The sequence below is a fragment of the Euleptes europaea genome, chromosome 6 (assembly GCF_029931775.1).
Source record: "Euleptes europaea isolate rEulEur1 chromosome 6, rEulEur1.hap1, whole genome shotgun sequence".
Lineage (NCBI taxonomy): Eukaryota > Metazoa > Chordata > Lepidosauria > Squamata > Sphaerodactylidae > Euleptes > Euleptes europaea.
In genome coordinates, this window is record NC_079317.1 from 11,988,744 (window position 1) to 12,009,888 (window position 21,145).

The 21,145-nt window shown below is 46.0% G+C and overlaps 1 long non-coding RNA gene across 1 annotated transcript; it reads right to left on the reverse strand.

The window, feature by feature from the left end:
- Positions 1–8,465: 8,465 nt before the first annotated feature.
- On the reverse strand, positions 8,466–19,246 carry LOC130479101 (uncharacterized). Its single transcript, XR_008933364.1, has 3 exons — positions 19,174–19,246; positions 10,845–10,957; positions 8,466–8,813 (listed from the first exon to the last, which is right to left on the reverse strand). It is a non-coding gene; the product is annotated as an uncharacterized LOC130479101 (long non-coding RNA).
- Positions 19,247–21,145: the final 1,899 nt, after the last annotated feature.

The following is a 21,145-nucleotide window of genomic DNA, read 5'->3' on the forward strand; positions in this document are numbered from 1 at the left end:
GGCTCTGTTGCAGCCTTTAGTCTTGAGAGTTATAGATCTGGTGTTATAGAGCTCCTGCCATTAATTGACTTGATGCATTGATTCAAAATCACTTCAAGCCTTAATGGGTTTTTTCCATTTTTGTCATAATCACGCCAACAAATTTTACAGCTACAGCAGAAATGAATTTGCACTTAAATAAAACTTCTGAAGCAGGTTCTCCTCCCTGGAATTTGTGTGTTTAAAAAAAAAAAAATGGGCAGTGTAATTTGCATTTTTCTTTTCCCCATTTACAGATCATATAATTGTTTTTGGCAGATGAAAGCTGTTTGAGTGTTGAATGTAGCTTGCTGCTGCCTTTAAAAAAAGAATTAATTAAGACATATGTTTTTTACAAAAAATATCCCTCAATGTCTGATTTCAAATTTGGAAAGATTTGAGATTCTAGCATTTGAATTGGGTTTTTTAAATCTTACTGTAGTTGTAGTTCCCTTCCCCATGTCATTTCCCTGATGAGGGGGGGAAAAAACTTCTCCCTGACCTAATTTCAGCTCTTTTTTGGGGGGGGGGAGATAGGATTGCCAGCTCCGGATTGGGAAATACCTGGAGATCAGTTGTAATAGCAGGTGATCTCCAGCTAGTACCTGGAGGTTGGCAACCCTACTTATCATGTGCAGGATTTTGCACACTGCTATAAATAGGGTTGCCAGCTCAGGGCTGGGAAATACCTGGAGATTTTTTTTTGGGGGGGGGGGAAACCTGAGAAGGGCGGGGTTTGGGGAGGGGAGGGACTTTGATGGGGTATAATCCCATAGAATCCACATTCCAAAGAAGCCATTTTTCTCCCTGTCGGCTGGAGGTCAGTTGTAATCCCAGGGGATCTCCTGCTACTACCAGGAGGTTAGCAACCCTAGCTATAAATGTTGCTTTTCGAGCATTTCTGTGGTGGGCCAAAAACCCAGCAACAGCATAGCCCATGGGCTCTGAGCCAGCGCATGATGAATTCTCCATGCGTCAAAGCCCCTGAGCAGTTAAACAAGAGTTTACATCATAGCTGTTGTGTTGCAAAATGTTGTTGACATGCCCCATGTTTTCTGATTTATAGTGTCTTTGATATCTATTTTTTTGGGTTGTAACTACCCAGATCTTGTTGCGGCGTAATGGATATTTTCTGCCTCGAGACACTTGTGCGATTTTAGTGTCATCCTAAATGAAAACCGGGTAGATTGATTTCTTCTCATTTATTATCTTTCTGAAAATAGCTTTCGTTTCCCTTTAACTCCCCTTCTGCTCAGCCCTTTGGGCAGCCGGCAGCCGCGATAAATCAAAGTCTCGACAACAGTTCTCTCATTAAAACAAGGAGCTGTGTAAGCATTTTTTTTCCGGTCTTCAATGTACACTGCAAAGAGGGTGGTCCTGACTTCGTCCTTGTCTTAGAACCAATAACAACAAGTAGATAAGACAGAGGCCATTTATGCAGGATCAATTTTTTAAAAAAATATTTTTATTATTTTTATTTGATGCTCGCTCAAAGCTCTTTTTTTAAATGTGACCTTTAAAATGCCTATTCACGGTCCCGACACAAAAGGAGAAATCCTCCCTACTCGCCTGCTCCTTCGTTCCTTCGTTCCCATAGCCATTAGCAATCACCGTTTGCATAGTTAACGTGTGACTGTGATTTTGCATGCTTCCTTGAGGGGATTCTTCAAGGTGGGGGCGGAGCAAACACAAAAGGTCATGTTAAAGGGGCTCTTAAGAAATGCGAAGTAGGTATGTGGCAGCTTTGCAGTCACTTCCTGAATGACGGTTCAGTGTGAAAAACTAAAAAATATATATATGCGGGGCACTTCAGCCTGGAACACGCTGCTAATTACCAAGCATAAATGGTCACATAGTACATTCTTCTTGGGACCATATTACTACAGACCAGGGGTTGCCATCCTCCAGGTGGTGCCTGGAGATCTCCTATAATTACAACAGATCTCCAGATTACACAGATCAGAGAAGAGTAGGTTGTTATACCGTGCTTTTATTTATTTTAAGGAGTCTCAAAGTGACTTACAATCCTCTCCCCACAACAGCCACCTTGTGAGGTAGGTGGGGCTGAGAGAGTTCTGAGAGAACAGAGAACTATGATTGGCCCAAGGTGACCTAGCAGGCTTCATGTGGAGGAGTGAGGAATCAAACCTGGTTCTCCAGATTAGCGTCTACCTCTGTTAACCATACCCCACCCTGGAAAGTAGGATTTGTGGCAATTATTTGTAATGTGTGGATTGTTAGATGTTGTCGGCGCTAGGCTGGTTGTTACAGTCATTTCAAAAGTCACCAGCTCATGAAATCCATCTGGAATAGTTTTGACTGAGAATTTCCCATGACACCAAACACATGGGTCCGTGCTTCTCACAAGCATAGAGAATTTACTGCCAACGCATTACTGTGAATGTAAGCTCTATGGCTCCCACTGAAATGAATGGGCACCTGGCAATTGCAACCAGGAGCATACAAGAGCCTTTTGATCAAAGTAATAATATGCACAATACGGATCCATCACAGTGATTTTCGCATTTCACAATACGGATCCATTCACTGTGAATGTGAAAATCTGCTGCTTCCACTGAAATGAATAAGAACATAAGAATATAAGAAAGGCCATGCTGGATCAGGCCAAGGTCCATCAAGTCCAGCAGTCTGTTCGCACAGTGGCCAACCGGGTGCCTCTAGGAAGCCCACAAATAAGACGACCGCAGCAGCAGCATTTTCCTGTCTGTGTTCCACAGCACCTAATCGAACAGGCACGCTCCCCTGATCCTGGAGAGAATAGGGATGCATCATGACTAGTAGCCATTTTGACTAATAGCCATGGATAGCCCTCTCCTTCATGAGCATGTCCACTCCTCTCTTAAAGCCTTCCAAGTTGGCAGCCATCATCACATCCTGGGGCAGGGAGTTCCACAATTTAACTATGTGTTGTGTTGTATGGGCACTTGACATTTGCAACCAGGAGCATACAAAAACCTTTTGATCAAAGCACTAATACGCACAATACAGATCCATCACAGGTTACTTGAAGCACTAAAGAAAGCACACTTGTTTCAATAGAAATAGAACTTTATTAGTAAGACCATGCACATATACATAAATTTATATATATTTGTATATATTTTAAAATACATCTATTTCTTTTTCGACCATTCGCTTTTTTAAAAAATCCATAAAAACCTTTCAGGTGGGTCTCAGATAGGTCCCGATTTGTGTGTGTGTGTGCGGTTGTCGATTGTACAACAAGCACACCGTCACTTCAGTCGAGTAGCCTAAAACCTCCTAACCAGCAAAACGTTTCACTGCTCTCCCAATCATAACTGACGTTCCTTCATTGCATCATTAAGATTGCCTACTTGGGCTGCAGCTTTTAATTGATTTCATGGTGTGATGAAATGAATAAAAGTTTCATGCATAATTTTCAATGACCCCATGATTCATTGGTAGAGCTCTCAACCTCAACTCACAGACCCACAGAAGAAGAAGAAGAAGAAGAAGAAGAAGAAGAAGAAGAAGAAGAAGAAGAAGAAGAAGAAGAAGAAGAAGAAGAAGAGGAGGAGGAGGAGGAGGAGGAGGAGGAGGAGGAGGAGGAGGAGTTGGTTTTTATATGCTGACTTTCTCTACCACTTAAGGGAGACTCAAACCAACTTACAATCACATTCCCTTCCCCTCCCCACAACAGACACCCTGTGAGGTAGGTGGGGCTGAGAGAGCTTGAGGAGAGCTGTGACTAGCCCAAGGTCACCCAGCTCGCTTCATGGGTAGGAGTGGGGAAACCAACTTGGTTCACCAGATTAGCATCTGCCGCTCATGTGGAGGAGTGGGGAATCAAACCTGGCTCTCCAGATCAGAATCCACCACTCCAAACCACCGCTCTTAACCACAACACCATCAGCCACTACACTACACCATCAGCCAGAATCTGTTCTGGGTGCGCACTTTGTGAATGCAAGTAAAGAACCCCCATGGGTTCTCTCTGGGAATAGCTCTCTGCCAATGTCATTAGATACTACTGATGTTTCACCAGAAGCTCCTCCAGCTTTCGGGAGTTGGGACACCACCATCATCGAAACAACACACGGACACACCGGAAGCTGCCGATACCAAGCCAGAACACCTTCTCTCCAGGATCTCAGGCAAAGGTCTTTCACATCACCCACTATTTGATCCTTTTAAGTGGAGATGTTGGGGATTGAACCTGGGACCTTCTGCATGCCAAGCAGATGCTCTGCCGCTGAACCATGGCCCCTCCCCAACAGAAAATGTAAACATGTAAAATTAAGAACATCAGAAACGCCATGCTGGATCAGACCAAGGTCCATCAAGTCCAGCAGTCTTTTCACACAGTCTTTTCAACCAGGGGGCTCTAGGATGCCCACAAACAAGACGACTGCAGCAGCACCATCCTGCCTATGTTCCACAGCACCTAATATAATAGGCATGCTCCTCAGATACTGTAGAGAATAGGTATGCATCATGACTAGTATCCATTACTAGTAGCCATGCATAGCCCTCTCCTTCATGACCATGTCCACTCCCCTCTTAAAGCCTTCCAAGTTGGCAGCCATCACCACATCCTGGGGCAGGGAGTTCCACAATTTAACTATGCCTTGTGTGAAGAAAGACTTCCTTTTATCTGTTTTGAATCTCTCACCCTCCAGCTTCAGCAGATGACCCCACATTCTAGTATTATGAGGGAGAAAAACGTCTCCCTGTCCACTCTCTCCATACCATGCATAACTTTATAGGCCTCTATCACGTCTCCCCTTAACCGCCTTCTTTCCAAGCTAAACAGACCTAAGGTTTCAACCGCTCCTCACAGGGCAGTTGCTCTAGCCCCCTGATCATTTTGGTTGCTCTTTTCTGCACCTTCTTAAGCTTTGCAATATCCTTTTTTTGGTATGGGGACCTGAACTGTACACAGTATTCAAGTTGCTCTACAATGTGTCAGACCATTGGTCCATCTAGCTCAGTAAGGTCAACTGTTCCTGGCAGCAGTTGTCCAAAGCCTCGGGCAGAGAAAAATCTTTCTGTGTCACCTGCTACCAAAGATCCTTTCTCCTAGAGATGGGATTGAACTTGGGACCTTCTGCAGGCAAGGCACACGCTGATCTGCTAAGCTATGGTCCCTCCCCAGCTTGAACGTCATGAGAATTACCAAAATTGCTGGAGCATGCGCATCCGAAGTAGCACACAACTTCTTCAACTAAGAACACAAGCAGGCATAACTACAGTTGTTTATGCATGGGAGTTTTACCTGACGTTCGTTGCTCGCTGGACCCACACTTTCCTGTTAAGAGTCTATGCACCAGCAGTTTCCAGGCTCAAATCAGGAAGTATTTGAATCCCCACCCCTTGAAATGCTGCTTTGTAATTGGCTGTAGTGAGAGAAAAGTTCTCTCCCCCCCCCACAACCCAATTGCCACATAAAAAAGCATTTTAAGAACAAAAAACAAAACCCAGAGCAATCTGAAGGGGGGGGGGAGAAATCCAAACCTCATTTTTAAAAGCCTTTCTTCTGCTCAGAAAGAACTCCAAGGAAGCAAGAAACATTTGAATCCCCACCTCTTTACCCACTGCTTTGTAACTGGCTGTGAGCAAAACCAAGCTTCCATGTCCCGTGCTTTGCCTTATGCATGGGGATTTCACTCGGGCTGACCTCAGGGGAGAGGGAAGAATCGGGTTAACAGAGGGATGGGAAGGTCTTTAAAAGCATTTTTATGTGGCAGTTGGGCAACTGGGAGGGAAATTTCTCTCACTATTACAACTGATCTCCAGCCGATAGAGATCAATTCCCCTGGCGAAAATGGCCGCTTTGGCAATTGGACTCGATGGCACTGAAGTCCCTCCCCAAACCCCGTCCTCCTCAGGCTCCACCCCAAAAATCTCCCACCGGTGGCAGAGAGGGACCTAGCAACCATATCAATCGGATCCTGCACAAAGCAGTTTCCAAAAGTCATCCCAGCACCCAACTGCTGCTCCAGACTTCTCCAAAGTACCAACTGTCACCCTCCTTCTTAAGAAAACAGGAAGGTTGTTTTTTCTTCTTCAAATAACAGCTCATTCCTGAGCCTTGCGGCGGCCAGGGATGCCATAACCAAGGCAACGCCATGGCACCTCCAAAAAGGCTTCCCGGCTGCCACAAGGCTTTTAAAAAGCCTTTTTTTTTTAAGTTTTAAAAAGAAAATGGGGCTTTTGTCAAGGGGACGTTCCTGGGCTGTTTGTCAAGGGGGTGTTCCTGGGCTGGAGGGCCTTTGAAAGCTGACTACCATCACCTCCACCCCTGGGAACACCCCCGGAATGCACCCCCCATGCTGGCACCACAGTTATCTTCCAGGATTTAGGTCCCAGAGAGACTGCAGCGTTGGAGGGGCAACATGCAGCCCCGCAGTGCCCAGGAACTGTCCCTGCCGCCAGCATAGGTTAGTGATAAGAGGCAACGTATGCTGGCGGCAAAGTCATGCCGCCTCCAGAGCGCTTTCAGCCCCGCACCTCAGGAATGGGCTGTAAGACGGCATCGGCATGCAGGTTGGGGAAAGTGTTAGCAACAGACAGAAGTACGGGAAGAAATGGAGGGCGGAGCAACGAAAGCTCCGAGTCGTGAATTGGCTTTGCAAGCAGAAGATCCCCAGCTTTGATTTCCAGCGTTGGCGGCTAAAGGAAAGGGTGATGGGAAACAGCCCATCAGAATGCAAGAGTATTAAGCTTGATGCATCCATGGTCTGAGGCAGCATGGTGTAATGGTAAACATCGATGGACTCTAATCTGAAGAACCGGGTTTGATTCCACATGAGTGGCCTGCGGACTCTAATCTGGTGCGCAAACTCAAAGCTCAAACCCAATACTCTGACGAGTGAAACATTCTGCCAAAAAGTGATCAAGTGGTGAATAATCTAGAGGTGTCCTATCAAGTAACATACACACATGTGCAATGACTTGTCGATATGATCTGGGACTCAGCTGGAGTAAATGCAAGTACTCCCAATGAATAGCTTTAGGTACTGGGCTGTTTATTTTTTACAATAAAACAGAAGAACAGTAAATGATATTCCTCTCTCAGGGTCAGGCAAGAGAAATGTGCAGGTGGATTATTATTTTTTAGATCTATATCATATGGAGATCATGAATATGAAGCAGAAACTTTGCCAAGTGGTAGAACATGTCCACACTACAGACTTTAACCGGTTTTATGGCCACTCCATTTCCCAAGAGAACCTTGAGAACCATCACTGGGAGGAGAGAGCTTCAGTAGAGAAATCTCAATGCTTTAGCAAACCACAGTTCCCAGGATTCTTTGGGTAAAGTGGTATAAAACCAGTGTCCATCTGGAGCATAGCCAGGCATTTCGTACATTCCTTACTTCGAGCTCAATGTATTTGTAGGGTTCTTCTTCTCTTTGGCATTCTCAGAACATAACTTTGGCAGCTAGGGCATTTCTTGCCAATCTTTGCCCATCGCTGAACTGTTTTCTTCACAGGACAAGCCAGAGAATTGTTAAAATGAACTCTACAGACTCCCACTGGAGGCTTATCACAACAGCAAAAACTCAAGCAAAACCAAGTACACTCGCCTCTAACGTATGATTCACCAAATGGAGCATATATGCTTTCCCAAATTCATACATGCGCGCGCGCACACACACACACACACATTTACCTGACAAAGCATTAATACTGATAAAGTTTTGCACCTATTGTCCAGCTGTCAAATCAGCACATCAGAAAAACTGGAGGATTTCGATCACGCTATAAAAGCAGCTGTTACCCAATGAACGAGTCTTTCCTGGTTACCCACCTTCAGACGATGGTTTCCCTGAAATTTAACCAATCTGCTAACAACCAAAATAGAAACTAAGCTTGGGGGGAGAAACTGGGTAAGTGAATCGCTATGCATTCCAGCCTCGGAACATGTAATGCTGCTGGATATCCAAAAGCCAACAGGATCATCACCGAATCAAAGCGCAGAACCCTTCGCTACTGAAGAATTCAGTAAAGAAAGCCTGTCGTTCGGCCCTTCATGGGAAGGAACCCCTTTTGCATCCTTAACCAAACCTCTTGAGCAAATCCATCTCTTAACTCTCTATTTACTTTCTCTTTTTTTAAAAAAAAAAGGGTCATATGGTTGAGATGCTGAAGTTAGTTCCAATATATATACAGACAGAGAATTGAAAAAAGCCAAGAATCATTGCACAAAAGGCCGCTCTACTCATGAGAAATCTTCCTATTGCACCAATTTCGTCTGGACACCAAGTTCCTTCTACCAAGAAGCAGGCTCACAGGGGATGAAATGCTATCACCAGTGCATTCCCCAGTAGAGCTGAACGCCTTTGACCTCCCCGGCTTCTGCAAGTAGCCTTTCCCTATGAAGCCCTCTCAGACGTTCGGAAACTAAAACAATCCGCGGCGCCGAAAAAAGCTTCCTCACTTCATTTTATAAATAAGCAACGGTGGATTTTGCTCCAAATGACTGCTTGAGTAGCCCATTCCATAAATGGCATTCTCCGTCGGATAAGGCACAAGATGATACGAATGGAGCTCTTCGTAATAAAGGGATTGCGCGCGGCATTCTTGTACCATGAACTTCAGCCGTTTTCTCGTATCAGAGTAGGCAGTCCTACAGCACGGGGTTCCTTTAAAGTATTCATAGCGTTCGCGCTCCGTCTCCAGGTGAATCTTCCGCAGCAAGTTGTTGATCAACACCGACCGGCGGAGATAGACCTCGGGATCTTCAAGAAACTGAAGCTTCTGCAGAGATAGTTTCAGAATACACGTTCGATCTTCAGGTAATATCAGGTGCTAGGATAGTGAAAACATTAAAACGATTAGCGTCATGACAAAATGGAGAACTTGTTGAGCAAAGACTGACATCGGCTATACACTAAATCAGAGCCAGCGTGGTATAGTGGGTAAGAGCGGTGGTTTGGAGCAGTGGAGTGTGATCTGGAGAACCGGGTTTGATTCCCCACTCCTCCACATAGGCGGCGGAGGCTAATCTGGTGGACTGGATTGGTTTCCCAATCCTACACATGAAGCCAGCTGGGTGACCCTGGGATAGTCACAGCTCTCTCAGCCTCACCTATCTCACAGGGCGTCTGTCGAGGGGAAGGGAAGGGAAGGTGATTGTAAGCTGGTTTGAGTCTCCCTTAAATGGTAGTGAAAGTCAGCATATAAAAACCAACTCTTCTTCTTAAACCTTTTCCACTCGCGACCCCTTTTTGCCCGAGAAACTTTTACGTGACCCCAGGTATATAGGGATATATATCAGTAAATGTTTGATTCATATACCTATTTTATATTGTCAATTTTTTGCAGCCCCCACATTCAGTTGCGTGACCTCATATGGGGTCGCGACCCACAGTTTAGGAAGCTTTTCGCTAGATGTAGTACAATAGGAACCCACAACACACAGACTAGCCCATTACCTACAGATGTCCCTTTTCCTTTCTGTATGTCACCAACATTAACTATTTCCACTTCTTTCTCCCACCCTTCCTCCACGGAGTTCAGGGTGATGTTCGTGGTTCTCCTCTTCTCCATTTTGTCCTCATAACAACAACCCTGTGAGACAAATAGGCTGAGAGAGAGCAACTGGCCCAAGTTGCCCCAATTAACTAGATGGCAGAATGGGGAATTTGAGCCCAAGTCTCCCCACTATTAGTACGACAGATAACTACACCATGCTGCTTGACACCCTACTGGTTTCAGGTCACAGATTTTTGTTGCTGGTATTAATGATTTGTTTAACCCTTTATAAGTGCCATCAAGTCACAGCCGACTTATGGCGATCCCTTATGGGGTTTTCAAGACAGGAGACTAGCAGAGGTAGTTTGCCAGTGCCTTCCTTTTCATAGCAACCATGGTATTCCTCGGCGGACTCCCATCCAAATATTAACCAGGACTGACCCTGTTTAGCTTCCGAGATCTGGCAAGATCGGGCTAGCCGTCTCAATCGTGGCACACTGAGAGCCAGTGTGGTGTAGTGGTTAAGAGCAGTGGTTTGGAGCGGTGGACTCTAATCTGGGGGACCTGGTTTGATTCCCCACTCCTCCACATGAGCGGGGGAGGCTAATCTGGTGAACCGGGTTCGTTTCCCCACTCCTACACATTAAGCCAGCTGGGTGACCTTGGGCTAGTCACAGTTCTCTTTGAGCTCTCTCGGCCCCACCTACTTCACAGGGTGTCTGTCGTGGGGAGGGGAAGGGGAAAGGTGATTGTAAGCTGGTCTGATTCTTCCTTAAGTGGTAGAGAAAGTCGGCATATAAAAACCAACTCTTCTTCTCCTTCTCCAGGGAGATTCATCTGTCCCCTTGTGTTGCCATCTTCCACCAGCAGATGAAGACTTTTTTGTTTCATATGGCATTCTCTCAACGATCTCTCCTTCCTAACCAACGTTTTAATTGCTGTCTTTGGGCTTTATGTGTATTTTAACTCTGTTTTCTAATCATTTTAATGATATGTGTTTTGGGTGGTTGATTTTAATTGTTTTAAAATGTGATTTTTTTAAAAAAAAACATTTATGTTTTAAATTGCTTGCTACCTTGATGGCCCTTGTAAGGGCAGAAAAGCGGGATACCTGCTTACAACCACCTTCCCTTCCCCTCCCCGCAACAAACACCCTGTGAGGTAGGTGGGGCTGAGAGAGCTGTGACTAGCACAAGGTCACCCAGCTGGCTGCATGTGTAGGAGTGGGGAAGCAAATCCAGTTCACCAGATTTATTTTAATAACACGACCGGAAATACTTTGAAAAATCTATGTTTGTTTTATCTACTTCCTACACATAAAACAATGCTTGGACCTTAATTATTTCTATCCAGTAACACACTCACTTTTGGAAAATACCCCTGGTAATCTTGATGTAAATCTTCTTCTTCTGCATATTTCCTCTTAAAGTAGGCTACTTTCGACGTTGTTAAGGTGTTTGTGGATACTCAGCTTGGATCTGTGGGACAACAAGGAAAAAACTGGTGATTACTGCAGGAACCCCATTTTCTAGCCTCACAGAGGATTCGTTTTACAAGTCATCCATTGGATTATTATGGACAGACCTTTTTAGGAAGAGGCAAAAAAGAATGAGGAGATAGTCTGCAGAATGACTAAAGGGAACGTTTGCACCTAATGGCAGCAAACATTACCATTGCTAGGAGGCAATAGCAGGAGAAGGCCTTGGCCTGCTTGTTTGGCCCTACACGACAAGGTGACCACCTGTGAAGCAGGTTGCTGGACTAGATGGACCACTGGCCTGATCCAGAAGGGCTGTTCTTCTATCCTTATTAGGGTTGCCAACCTCCGGGTGGTGGCTGGAGATCTCCCACTATTAATACTGATCTCCAGGCGACAGAAATCAGCTCACCTGGAGAAAATGGCCACTTTGGAAGGTGGACTCTATGGCATTATACCTTGCTGAAGTCCCTCCCATCCCCAAACCCTGCCCTCCTCAGGCTCCACCCCCAAAATCTCCAGGTATTTCATAATCCTTATGTCCAAATAGGCAATCTCATGACTGGGTTTACATGTGGGCCCCAGTCCAGCACCATAGATCTTTTCTGTACCTCAACATAAGAACATAAGAAAAGCCCTGCTGGATCAGACCAAGGCCCATCAAGTCCAGCAGTCAGTCCACACAGTGGCCACAAACAAGATGAGTGCAGCAGCATCCTGCCTGTTTTCCACAGCACCTAACATAACAAGCATGCTCCTCTGATACTGGAGAGAATAGGTTTGCATCATGACTAGTATCACTTTTGACTAGTAGCCATGAATTGCCCTCTCCTCTATGAACATGTCCACTCCCCTCTTAAAGCCTTCCAAGTTGTCAGCAGTCACCACATCCTGGGGCAGGGAGTTTCACAGTTTAACTGTGCGTTGTGTGAAGAAAGCCCAAGCTCAAGTTGTCCATTCACATCTGACATCAAAACATTGATGGGAACTCGCTTGCTCATCTGCATCCTTCAGGCCACGCGGGATTGGGACTGCTTCAAAACTACGTACTTCAATGTATTTAGGATATTTCCATCCCCCCTTTTTCTAATTTTACCAGCTTCAGGTGGCGAGAGATACATCAAAGCATATGCAGACCCGGATGTACATTTGCATTCAGTCTGGCAATTCCATACCCAGCACTGGAATTTTCATACAGAATGGTGTGGTGGTTAAGAGCAGTGGTTTGGAGCGGTGGAGTCTGATCTGGAGAACCGGGTTTGATTCCCCACTCCTCCACCTGAGTGGCAGACGCTAATCTGGTGAACTGGGTTGGTTTCCCCACTACTACACATGAAGCCAGCTGGGTGACCTTGGGCTAGTCACAGTTCTCTTAGAGCTCTCTCACCCCCACCTACTTCACAGGGTGTCTGTTGGGGGAGGGGATGGGAAGGTGATTGTAAGCTGGTTTGATTCTTCCTTAAGTGGTAGAGAAAGTTGGCATATAAAAGCCAACTCTTCTCTTCATTTCATCATGGAGTTCTCCCTTGTTGAATTTACAGTTCCCTTAAGACCCAATCTAACCAACATCGACTTTGCGATGAATTAATGATTAATTAATTAATCATTCTTTTTTAGATCTTCCTTTTTCTTTCTTTTTAAGATCACACAACTTTGTCGGGAAAAGAAAAAGGGCTCTCATGGGTTTTTTATTCCTTGGGTCCGTCATCAACCAAAAGGGAGACTGCAACCTAAGAAATCAGAAGGAGATTGAGATTGGGAAGGGCAGCCATGAAGGAGCTAGAAAAGATTCTGAAGTGTAAGGATGTGTCGCTGTCTGATGACCAAGATCAATTCATACCATAGTATTCCCCATTACTATGCATGGGGGTGAAAGTTGGACAGTGAAGAAAGCTGACAGGAAGAACCTTGATTATTGGAGAAGAGTTTTAGATACTGTGGACCACCAAAAAGACAAATACTGTAAGTAGGTTCTAGATTGCATAAAGCCTGGACTCTCCCTAGAAGCTAAAATGGCTAAACTGAGGTTATCATACTTTGGTCACATTATGAGAAGACAAGAGTCACTGGAAAAGACAATCATGCTAGGAAAAGTGGAAGGCAGCAGAAAAAGAGGAAGACCCAACCTGAGATGGAACGAATCAATCAAGGAAACCATGGCCTTGGATATGCAAGACCTGAGCAAGGCTGTTAATGACAGGACATTTTGGAGTTTATTAATTCATAGGGTCGCCCTAAGTCAAAAGTGATTTGACAGCGCTTAACACACACACACACACACACACACACACACACACACACAAGTGGTACCTGAAAGACGAACATTTTATTTCAGCATCAACTTTTGTAAACTACGGCCCTCTTCTAGTCGATTAAAGCTAAAATTCTGTTAGTATATAACAATATGATCCTAAATAGATTTGCACCTTCCTAAGTCTATTGACGGCAGTGGGCTTAGACTGGTGTATGTTTGTTTAGGATTACACTGCAAGGTATTGCAATATTCTTCTTTATTTTTGCTGCAACAGACAAACATGGATACTCCTCTGGAATTACAACTTTATCCGATAATAAAGAAATCCCATGTTATTTAAATGCAGAACATTATTGTTTCCGCATTGTGCACCTCTGCCTGAAGAAAAGTCGAGTGGGACTCAAAGGCTTGCTTACAACATTTCAAACATGGCTTGCATTAATTTGCATGACTTGGCCATCAGGTTTAGTGGATGCCTCAAGTTCTAGTATTTTGGGAAAGAGAGAAAACGTTCTCCCTGCCCACTCTCCCTGGTGGTGGAAAGTGCTGTCAAGTCAATCAATCAATCATCACCTTTATTGGCATAAAAAGGAATAATCAGAACAGTTAAAAGTGCTGTCAAGTCACAGCAGACTTATGGAGACCCCATAGGGTTTTCGAGGCAAGAAATATTCGGATGCATTTTGCCATTGCCTGCCTCCACATCACAACCCTGGACGTAGGGTTGCCAGGTCCTTCTGCACCACCGGTGGGAGGTTTTTGAGGAGGAGCCTGAGGAGGGCAGGGTTTGGGGAGGGGAGGGACTTCAATGCCATAGAATCCAGTTGCCAAAGTGGCCATTTTCTCCAGGTGAACTGATCTCTAGATCAGAGATCAGTTCACCTGGAGAAAATGGATCAGTTGTAATGGCGGGAGATCTCCAGCTACTACCTGGAGGTTGGCAACCCTACTGTTGTTGGACTTCCACAGTAACTGGTTGGCCACCATATGAGACAGGATGCAGGACTACATGGATAGGGTTGCCAGGTGCCCGCTGGTGGCGGGCAAACCCCCGGCAATTTACCCCTCTGCCTGCCGACCACCTGGGTGTCGGCTGGCAAACGTGCACAGGCTCAGGCATACCACACTCATCACTTCCGGTTTAGAACCGGACGTGCCGCCTTGCAAGGGGCCTTATACCTTTTAGTCTGAGTGGTAAAGGGCCGCTTTACCACTCAAACTAAGAGGTAAAGGACCTTTGCGAGGCGGCACTTCCAGTTCTAAACCAGAAGTGGCGCACTCAGTATGCGCGGGTGGTGGTGCATGCACGCACGCACTTTCCGACTACAGCCTCCCGCCGGAGGAGAGGAGGGACCTGGCAACCCTATACATGGACCACTGGTCTGATCCAGGCAGGGCTGTTCTTATGCTCTTAAAAAAATTAATGCTTTCCTCCCACTGTATATTTTTGAGATCAGTTTTCAATTTCAACAGTAGGTGGTGGTGTCGCCACATTAAAAAATCCGAGCCGGCATGAAAGAGCCAAAGACCAAATTTCTCTGATTCCCACCCCCCCTCCTTTTAAAACATGTTTGTCTATTCAATAAAATATTTAGGGTTAAATTGTTCAGAAGAGCTTTCCTTAAACGGTATCGCTTTATTTAATTGTTCATTGAACGTCTCTTGAAACTTTGGCAGCAAAGAGAAGCCACACACTGGAAGCTGCCTTCTACTGAATCGAACCCTTGGTTCATCACAATCAGTATTGTCTTCTCTGACTGGCAGTATTGCCTACTCTGACTGGCAGCCAGGATTGCCAGGTCCACTCGGCTACTAGCAGGGGCTGGGGGGGCAGGGTTGCCAGACCCAGGTTGGGAAACTCCTGGAGATTTGGGGATGGAGCCTGGGGAGGACAGGGACCGCAGTGGGGTACAATGGGATAGAGTAAGAGCTAGAGACACGTCAGTTTTCCTTTCCCACACAATCCCCCCCTTTTTTTGCTGAACGTGGGCATTTTCACATTGATGGAGATTCCTCAAAAGGCAAACGTAACTGTCTCCTGCCTTTAACTTTCTTCCTTTGGAAAATAACACCAACGGGCTCGTAAATGACCAAGGTCAGAAGCATTTCTTGTGTATTGAAAATGAGACCTTGGAGAGAACAGCCTGTTGGAAATGGGGGCTGATTTTCAAGAGGCACCGTGACGGTGTCAACATCACAGGATATATTGCAATGTTCTTGGCAGGACGAATCCTTTGCTTCACAACCGAAGTGAAGTTTGCACTTAAAAAGTGTCCTTATCAAATCCGCTGGCAGCCGTCCATCTTTGTAATTTTAGGCAGCTGCAACATTTCTCTGAGGGAACGGAAGGAAAATGTGTCCTGTCCTGCTCCAAAAACCTGGGAGGGTTAGGGCTGTCCTCCTTTTGGGGAGAGGGATTCATGGCCATTTATCTGAATTTATGTTTTAAAAATGCTGGATTTTATGCTTGTCACCAGTATAGCAGTCTCCCCGGAAGTCTGTAGAGACTGCTCTCAACCTCACCCAGAGCTACAGCAGCAACTGGTTTCAGGTGGGCAGCCACGTTGCTCTACTGGAGAAGAGCAAGATCCAAGTCTAGTAACACCTTGAAGACCAACAAGATTTCAAGCTCTCTCTCAATGATGGGACAGCAATCCAGTAGCAGAGGTTACTGTCCCTATCCCTTTTCCAATGCCAGGGGCTGTGGTTCAGTACTAGAGCCTCTGTTTGCCATGCAGGATCATAGAGTTAGAAGGGACCACCAGGGTCATCTAGTCCAATCTCCTGCACAATGCAGGAAATTTACAACAACCTCCCCACCACACCCCCAGTGACCCCCACTACATGCCCAGAAGATGGCCAAGATGCCCTCCCTTTCATCATCTGCTTAAGGTTATAGAATAAGCATTGCTGACAGATGGCCACCTAGCCTCTTCTTAAAATTCTCAAGGGAAGGAGAGCTTACCACCTCCTGAGGAAGCCTGTCCCACTGAGGAACCGCTCTAACTGTTAGAAAATTCTTCCCAATGTCTAGATGGAAACTCTTTTGATTTCAACCCGTTGGTTCTGGTCCGACCTTCTGGGGCAACAGAAAACAACTCATCACCCTCCTCTATATGACAGCCCTTCAAGTTGGTTATCATATCCCCTCTCAGTCTTCTCCTCTTCACGCTAAACATACCCAGCTCCTTCACCCTTTCCTCATATGAAGGTCCCAGGTTCAATCCCCGGCATCTCCAGTTAAAGGGACTAAGCAAGTAGGTTTTGTGAAAGACCTCTGCCTGAGACCTTGGAGAGCCGCTGCCGGTCTGAGCAGACAATACTGACTTTGATGGACCAAGGGTCTGAATCAGTATCAGGCAGCTTCATGTGTTCATGTGTTCATTTCCATCCCACATCTTTTCCAATATGGACCTCAAAGGACATGCGGGTCCCCGTGAGTTTTCCTGTCTAGGCGCTGACCTGACTCAGATCTACCTAGGGCGGCAGCTCTATCATATTCCCCTCCAACCGTATCCTGGGTGCCTCCCAAATCCCTTGGGTTGCTGTAACCCCCGGAGGAGGATATGGAAACTGTTTTAATCTAATTGCATCCGAAGGCCTGGCGAGGATTGGAGGAACATTTCCACGGGTGGGGTGCTCTGAAGTTTAAAATGGCCCAATTTATTTAAAAAAATTCAGGAAGGGAAGAAAAGAAAGACCAATTCAATTAATGTTTGGCCTGGTTTCATAAATTATTGGAACACAGAGTATGATACCATTTTCCAAAGATTCTGTCTGTCACGTTATAGAACAGTGAAATTCCAGAATGTATTTATTCATTTGTTTTGAACCTTTTATTAGCCGCCTTTCTAGTTTACGGAACTCAAGGGCAGCTTACAATATCAACAAAGAGAAATACATGAAAACCATAATTGAAAATTGTGGAGGGGCTATGGCTCAGTGGTAGAGCATCTGCTTGGCATGCAGAAGGTCCCAGGTTCAATCAGTGGCATCTCCAGTTAAAGGGACGAGGCAAGTAGGTGATGTGAAACACCTCTGCCTGAGACCCTGGAGAGCCGCTGCCAGTCTGAGTAGCCAATACTGACCTTGATGGACCAAGGGTCTGATTCAGTATAATACAGCTTCATGTGTTCATGTGAAAATCACCATTTATTTCTCTGATTGGTCAGTCGACCGTATTAATAAACTTGACTTGACACTATTTGTTTCCGGTTTCCTTTATTGCGTGTCACTCTAAATGCTTTACTCTGCTCTGGTTAGACCTCAAATACAGTACTGTGTTCAGTTTTGGGAACCACAATTTAAGAAAGATGTAGACAAGCTGGAACGTGTTCAGGGGAGGGCAACAAAGATGGTGAGGGATCTGGAGACCAAGTCCTATGAGGAAAGGTTGAAGGAGCTGGGTATGTTCAGCCTGAAGAGGAGAAGACTGAGAGGGGATATGATAGCCATCTTCAAGTACTTGAAGGGCTGTCATATAGAGGAGGGCGCCGAGTTGTTTTCTGTTGCCCAAGAAGGTTGGACTAGAACCAACGGGTTGAAATTAAATCAAAAGAGTTTCCGTCTAGACATTAGGAAGAATTTTCTAACAGAGCTTTTCCTCAGTGGAATAGGCTTCCTCGGGAGGTGGTGAACTCTCCTTCCCTGGAGGATTTTAAGAAGAGGCTAGATGGCCATCTGTCAGCAATGCTGATTCTGTGACCTTAGGCAGATGATGAGAAGGAAGGCATCTTGGCCATCTTCTGGTCACTAGGGGTGTCGGGGGGGGGAGGCAGTTGTGAATTTCCTGCATTGTGCAGGGGGTTGGACTTGATGGCCCTGGTGGTCCCTTCCAACTCTATGATTCTATGATTCTTGCTCTTTTCTACTGCTCATGACAGACTAACACGGCTACCCATCATGCTCTAACACCATGTGAGGTAGGTTATGCTGAGAGAGTGATTGGCCCAAGGCCACCCAGGGAGTTTCCATGGCAGAATGGGGGTTCGAAGCTGGGTCTACCAGATTCTAGTCCGCCACTCTACCCTGTACATCATGCCGGCTTATGTAGGGCTGACCTAGTCCATCATTCTAAGCACTGCACCATGCTTCCTCTCAGATCAGATGTTTACGGCACCATTGCTTAGTCAGAAAGGAATGCTGTGAGAAGCGGATGGGTGGTTCGGCAGGTGGTACAACTGGAGAACCAAGAGGAAGAAGCTGTCTGCAATGAACAGCCTATCTTTCTGTCTGCAATGAACAGCCTATCTTCCAGCAATCAGTTGCTCAGACTGAGGAGCTAGGCTAGCCAACAGACAGAGCCAGGGGAGATCCTGTTGGCTCTTTGACTTGATCACTATTGGGGGGGGGGGCAGTTGTGGTACAGCCTATGGCCATCTTCCATGGTGGCACTATCCTGCTGAGAACGGTCCAGCAGTTCTACTGATTTGCAAGCAATGGTTGAATATGTATCCTGGGGCCTGACCCCAGTGTCTTTCCTTCAAGACCACTGGAAATGTACAGTTAATAATGGCCACGTTTTATGATGCCTGTCGTCAGAAGAAGAAGAAGAAGAAGAAGAAGAAGAAGAAGAAGAAGAAGAAGAAGAAGAAGAAGAAGAAGAGTTGGCTTTTATATGCCAACTTTCTTTACCACTTAAGGAAGAATCAAACCTGGTTATAATCACCCTCCCCCCCCCCACAACAGACAGCCTATCTTTCTCAGATCTACCTACCTCTGTGAGGTAGGTGGGGCTGAAAGAGCTCTAAGAGAGCGGTGACTAGCCCAAGGTCACCCAGCTGGCTTCATGTTTAGGGGTGGGAAAACCAACCCGGCTCACCAGATTAGAGTCCACCGCTCATGTGGAGGAGTGAGGAATCAAACATGGTTCTCCAGATTAGAGTCCACCTCTCCTAACCACCTCTCTTAACTACTATACCACGTTGGTTCTCTTTAATTAAACCAAAGCAAACGGGTCATACCTCTCAATGCTGAATCAATCCACAAAGCGCCTTTCTGCGGTGTTTTCAGCAGGTCTAATAAGTCTCTCCCTTTCCACAAGCCCAGTTCGCATCGCTTCCTGCACAGTCCTGCTGAACAAACACCTGTAAAAATGAATCAGGGAGAGGGAGAGAAATGGCACATCACTCAGAGGTTCATTACGCCATACAGCAAAGACGGTTATGTCACCCCCGCAACAAAACTCTAATTTGCAGGGAGGGGAGGGGAGACACCATAGTTCCAAACTCACCAAGCAATTTCTGGAAGATGTCTGCTCTTCTGCAGCCATGATCTTGCTTATAGCACTCCCGGGGAAACTGAAACGCTTCCTATCCGAGGGTATTGAAATATTTCAGGGGAGGACAAAACTCATTTTCGGTCTGAGAGCCGTCAGTAATTATAGCAGGAGGAACTCAATAAATCAGGTGGCCTTGACTGAGACCGATGGGGAAATTTCCAAGGCTGAATTTTCTCTCTCTTTTCCTTCCCTTTAAAATAAAGTATGTGTGTGCATGTGTGTGTGTGTGTGTGTGTGTGTATGGGGCGGGCACTATCTGAAATGGCCATCTTCTAAAATTCAAGCATAAAGTTTGAGGATAGCCACTGCAGATATGCCTTGCCATGGGGAAAGGGAGAATAACAGTTTTGGATCCTAACCTTCTTTTTCAGCTGTGGAAGAGGGGGAATTTTGAGTGAATCCCCTCCCCACTGTAAGACCCTCCACTTTGCTCAACTCAGCGTGGTGTGGTAGTTAAGAGCAGCGGTTTGGAGCGGTGGACTCTGATCTAGAGAACCGGGTTTGATTCCCCACTTCTCCACATGAGCAGTGGACGCTAATCTGGTGAACCTGGTTGGCTTCCCCACTCCTCCACCTGAAGCCTGCTGGGTGACCTTAGGCTAGTCCCAATCTCTAAGCCCCACCTACCTCACAGGGTGTCTGTTGTGGGGAGGAGAAAAGAAGGTGATTGTAAGCTGGTTTGAGTCTCCCTTAAGTGGTAGAGAAAGTTGGCACATAAAAATCAACTCTTCTTCTTCTTCTCATGCTACCCTGGGTGTCCTGGGGGGAGCTGATTTTGAGAGGCCCAACAGGCTGCAGTAAGAAGGAAGAGGTACATGAACACATGAAGCTGCCTTATACTGAATCAGACCCTTGGTCCATCAAAGTCAGTATTGTCTACTCAGACCAGCAGCGGCTCCCCCGGGTCTCAGGCAAAGGTCGTTCACATCACCAACTTGCCTTTAACTGGAGATGCCGGGGATTGAACCTGGGCCCTTCTGCATGCAAAGCAGAGGCTCTACCACTGAGCCACCTTCATCTGAGTCCACCTTCATCTACTCTACTTGCTCTGCCTGCACTAGATAGGATCCACCCCTATAGAGAGACGCCTGTACCTTTCCAGAGATTGACAAACCTTTTGTGTTTGCAGTCCGCTTGATTCGGCAAAACAGAAGGCTTGATTCGTCAAGCACAAGCCTTAGGGATGGGACCGTGGCTCAGTGGGAGAGCACCTGCTTGTGTGTCCCACGCTTTGCATTACGCATGAGGATTTCACCCGGGCTGAGCTCAGAGGAGAGGGAAAAGTCGGGTTAACAGAGGAATGGGAAGACCTGGACATTGTGCGGGCTGGGGACAAGGTCATCTCTAATAACTCCAAGGAACAACCGATTCAGACCAGGGTGAGTGAAAGTATCCATGTGTAAACAACCATAGTCAACTCCCGATCCTGGAAGCTATGAAAATGAATGAGATTTGCACTTGGATTTCACGCTCCCCAAGTCAAAACGTATCGACATTGGATGCAGCTTTCATTTATCTGAATGGCATCGCTTAAGTGTGGTTAGGGTAGCAGTCTGGAAAAAAAATGATTACATGCATAATTGATGCTAATTGCAGAGGGCACGGCTCGGCAAACGACCTTCCATTCTCCAGAGGAAAGGAAAGTCTGTTAGCTA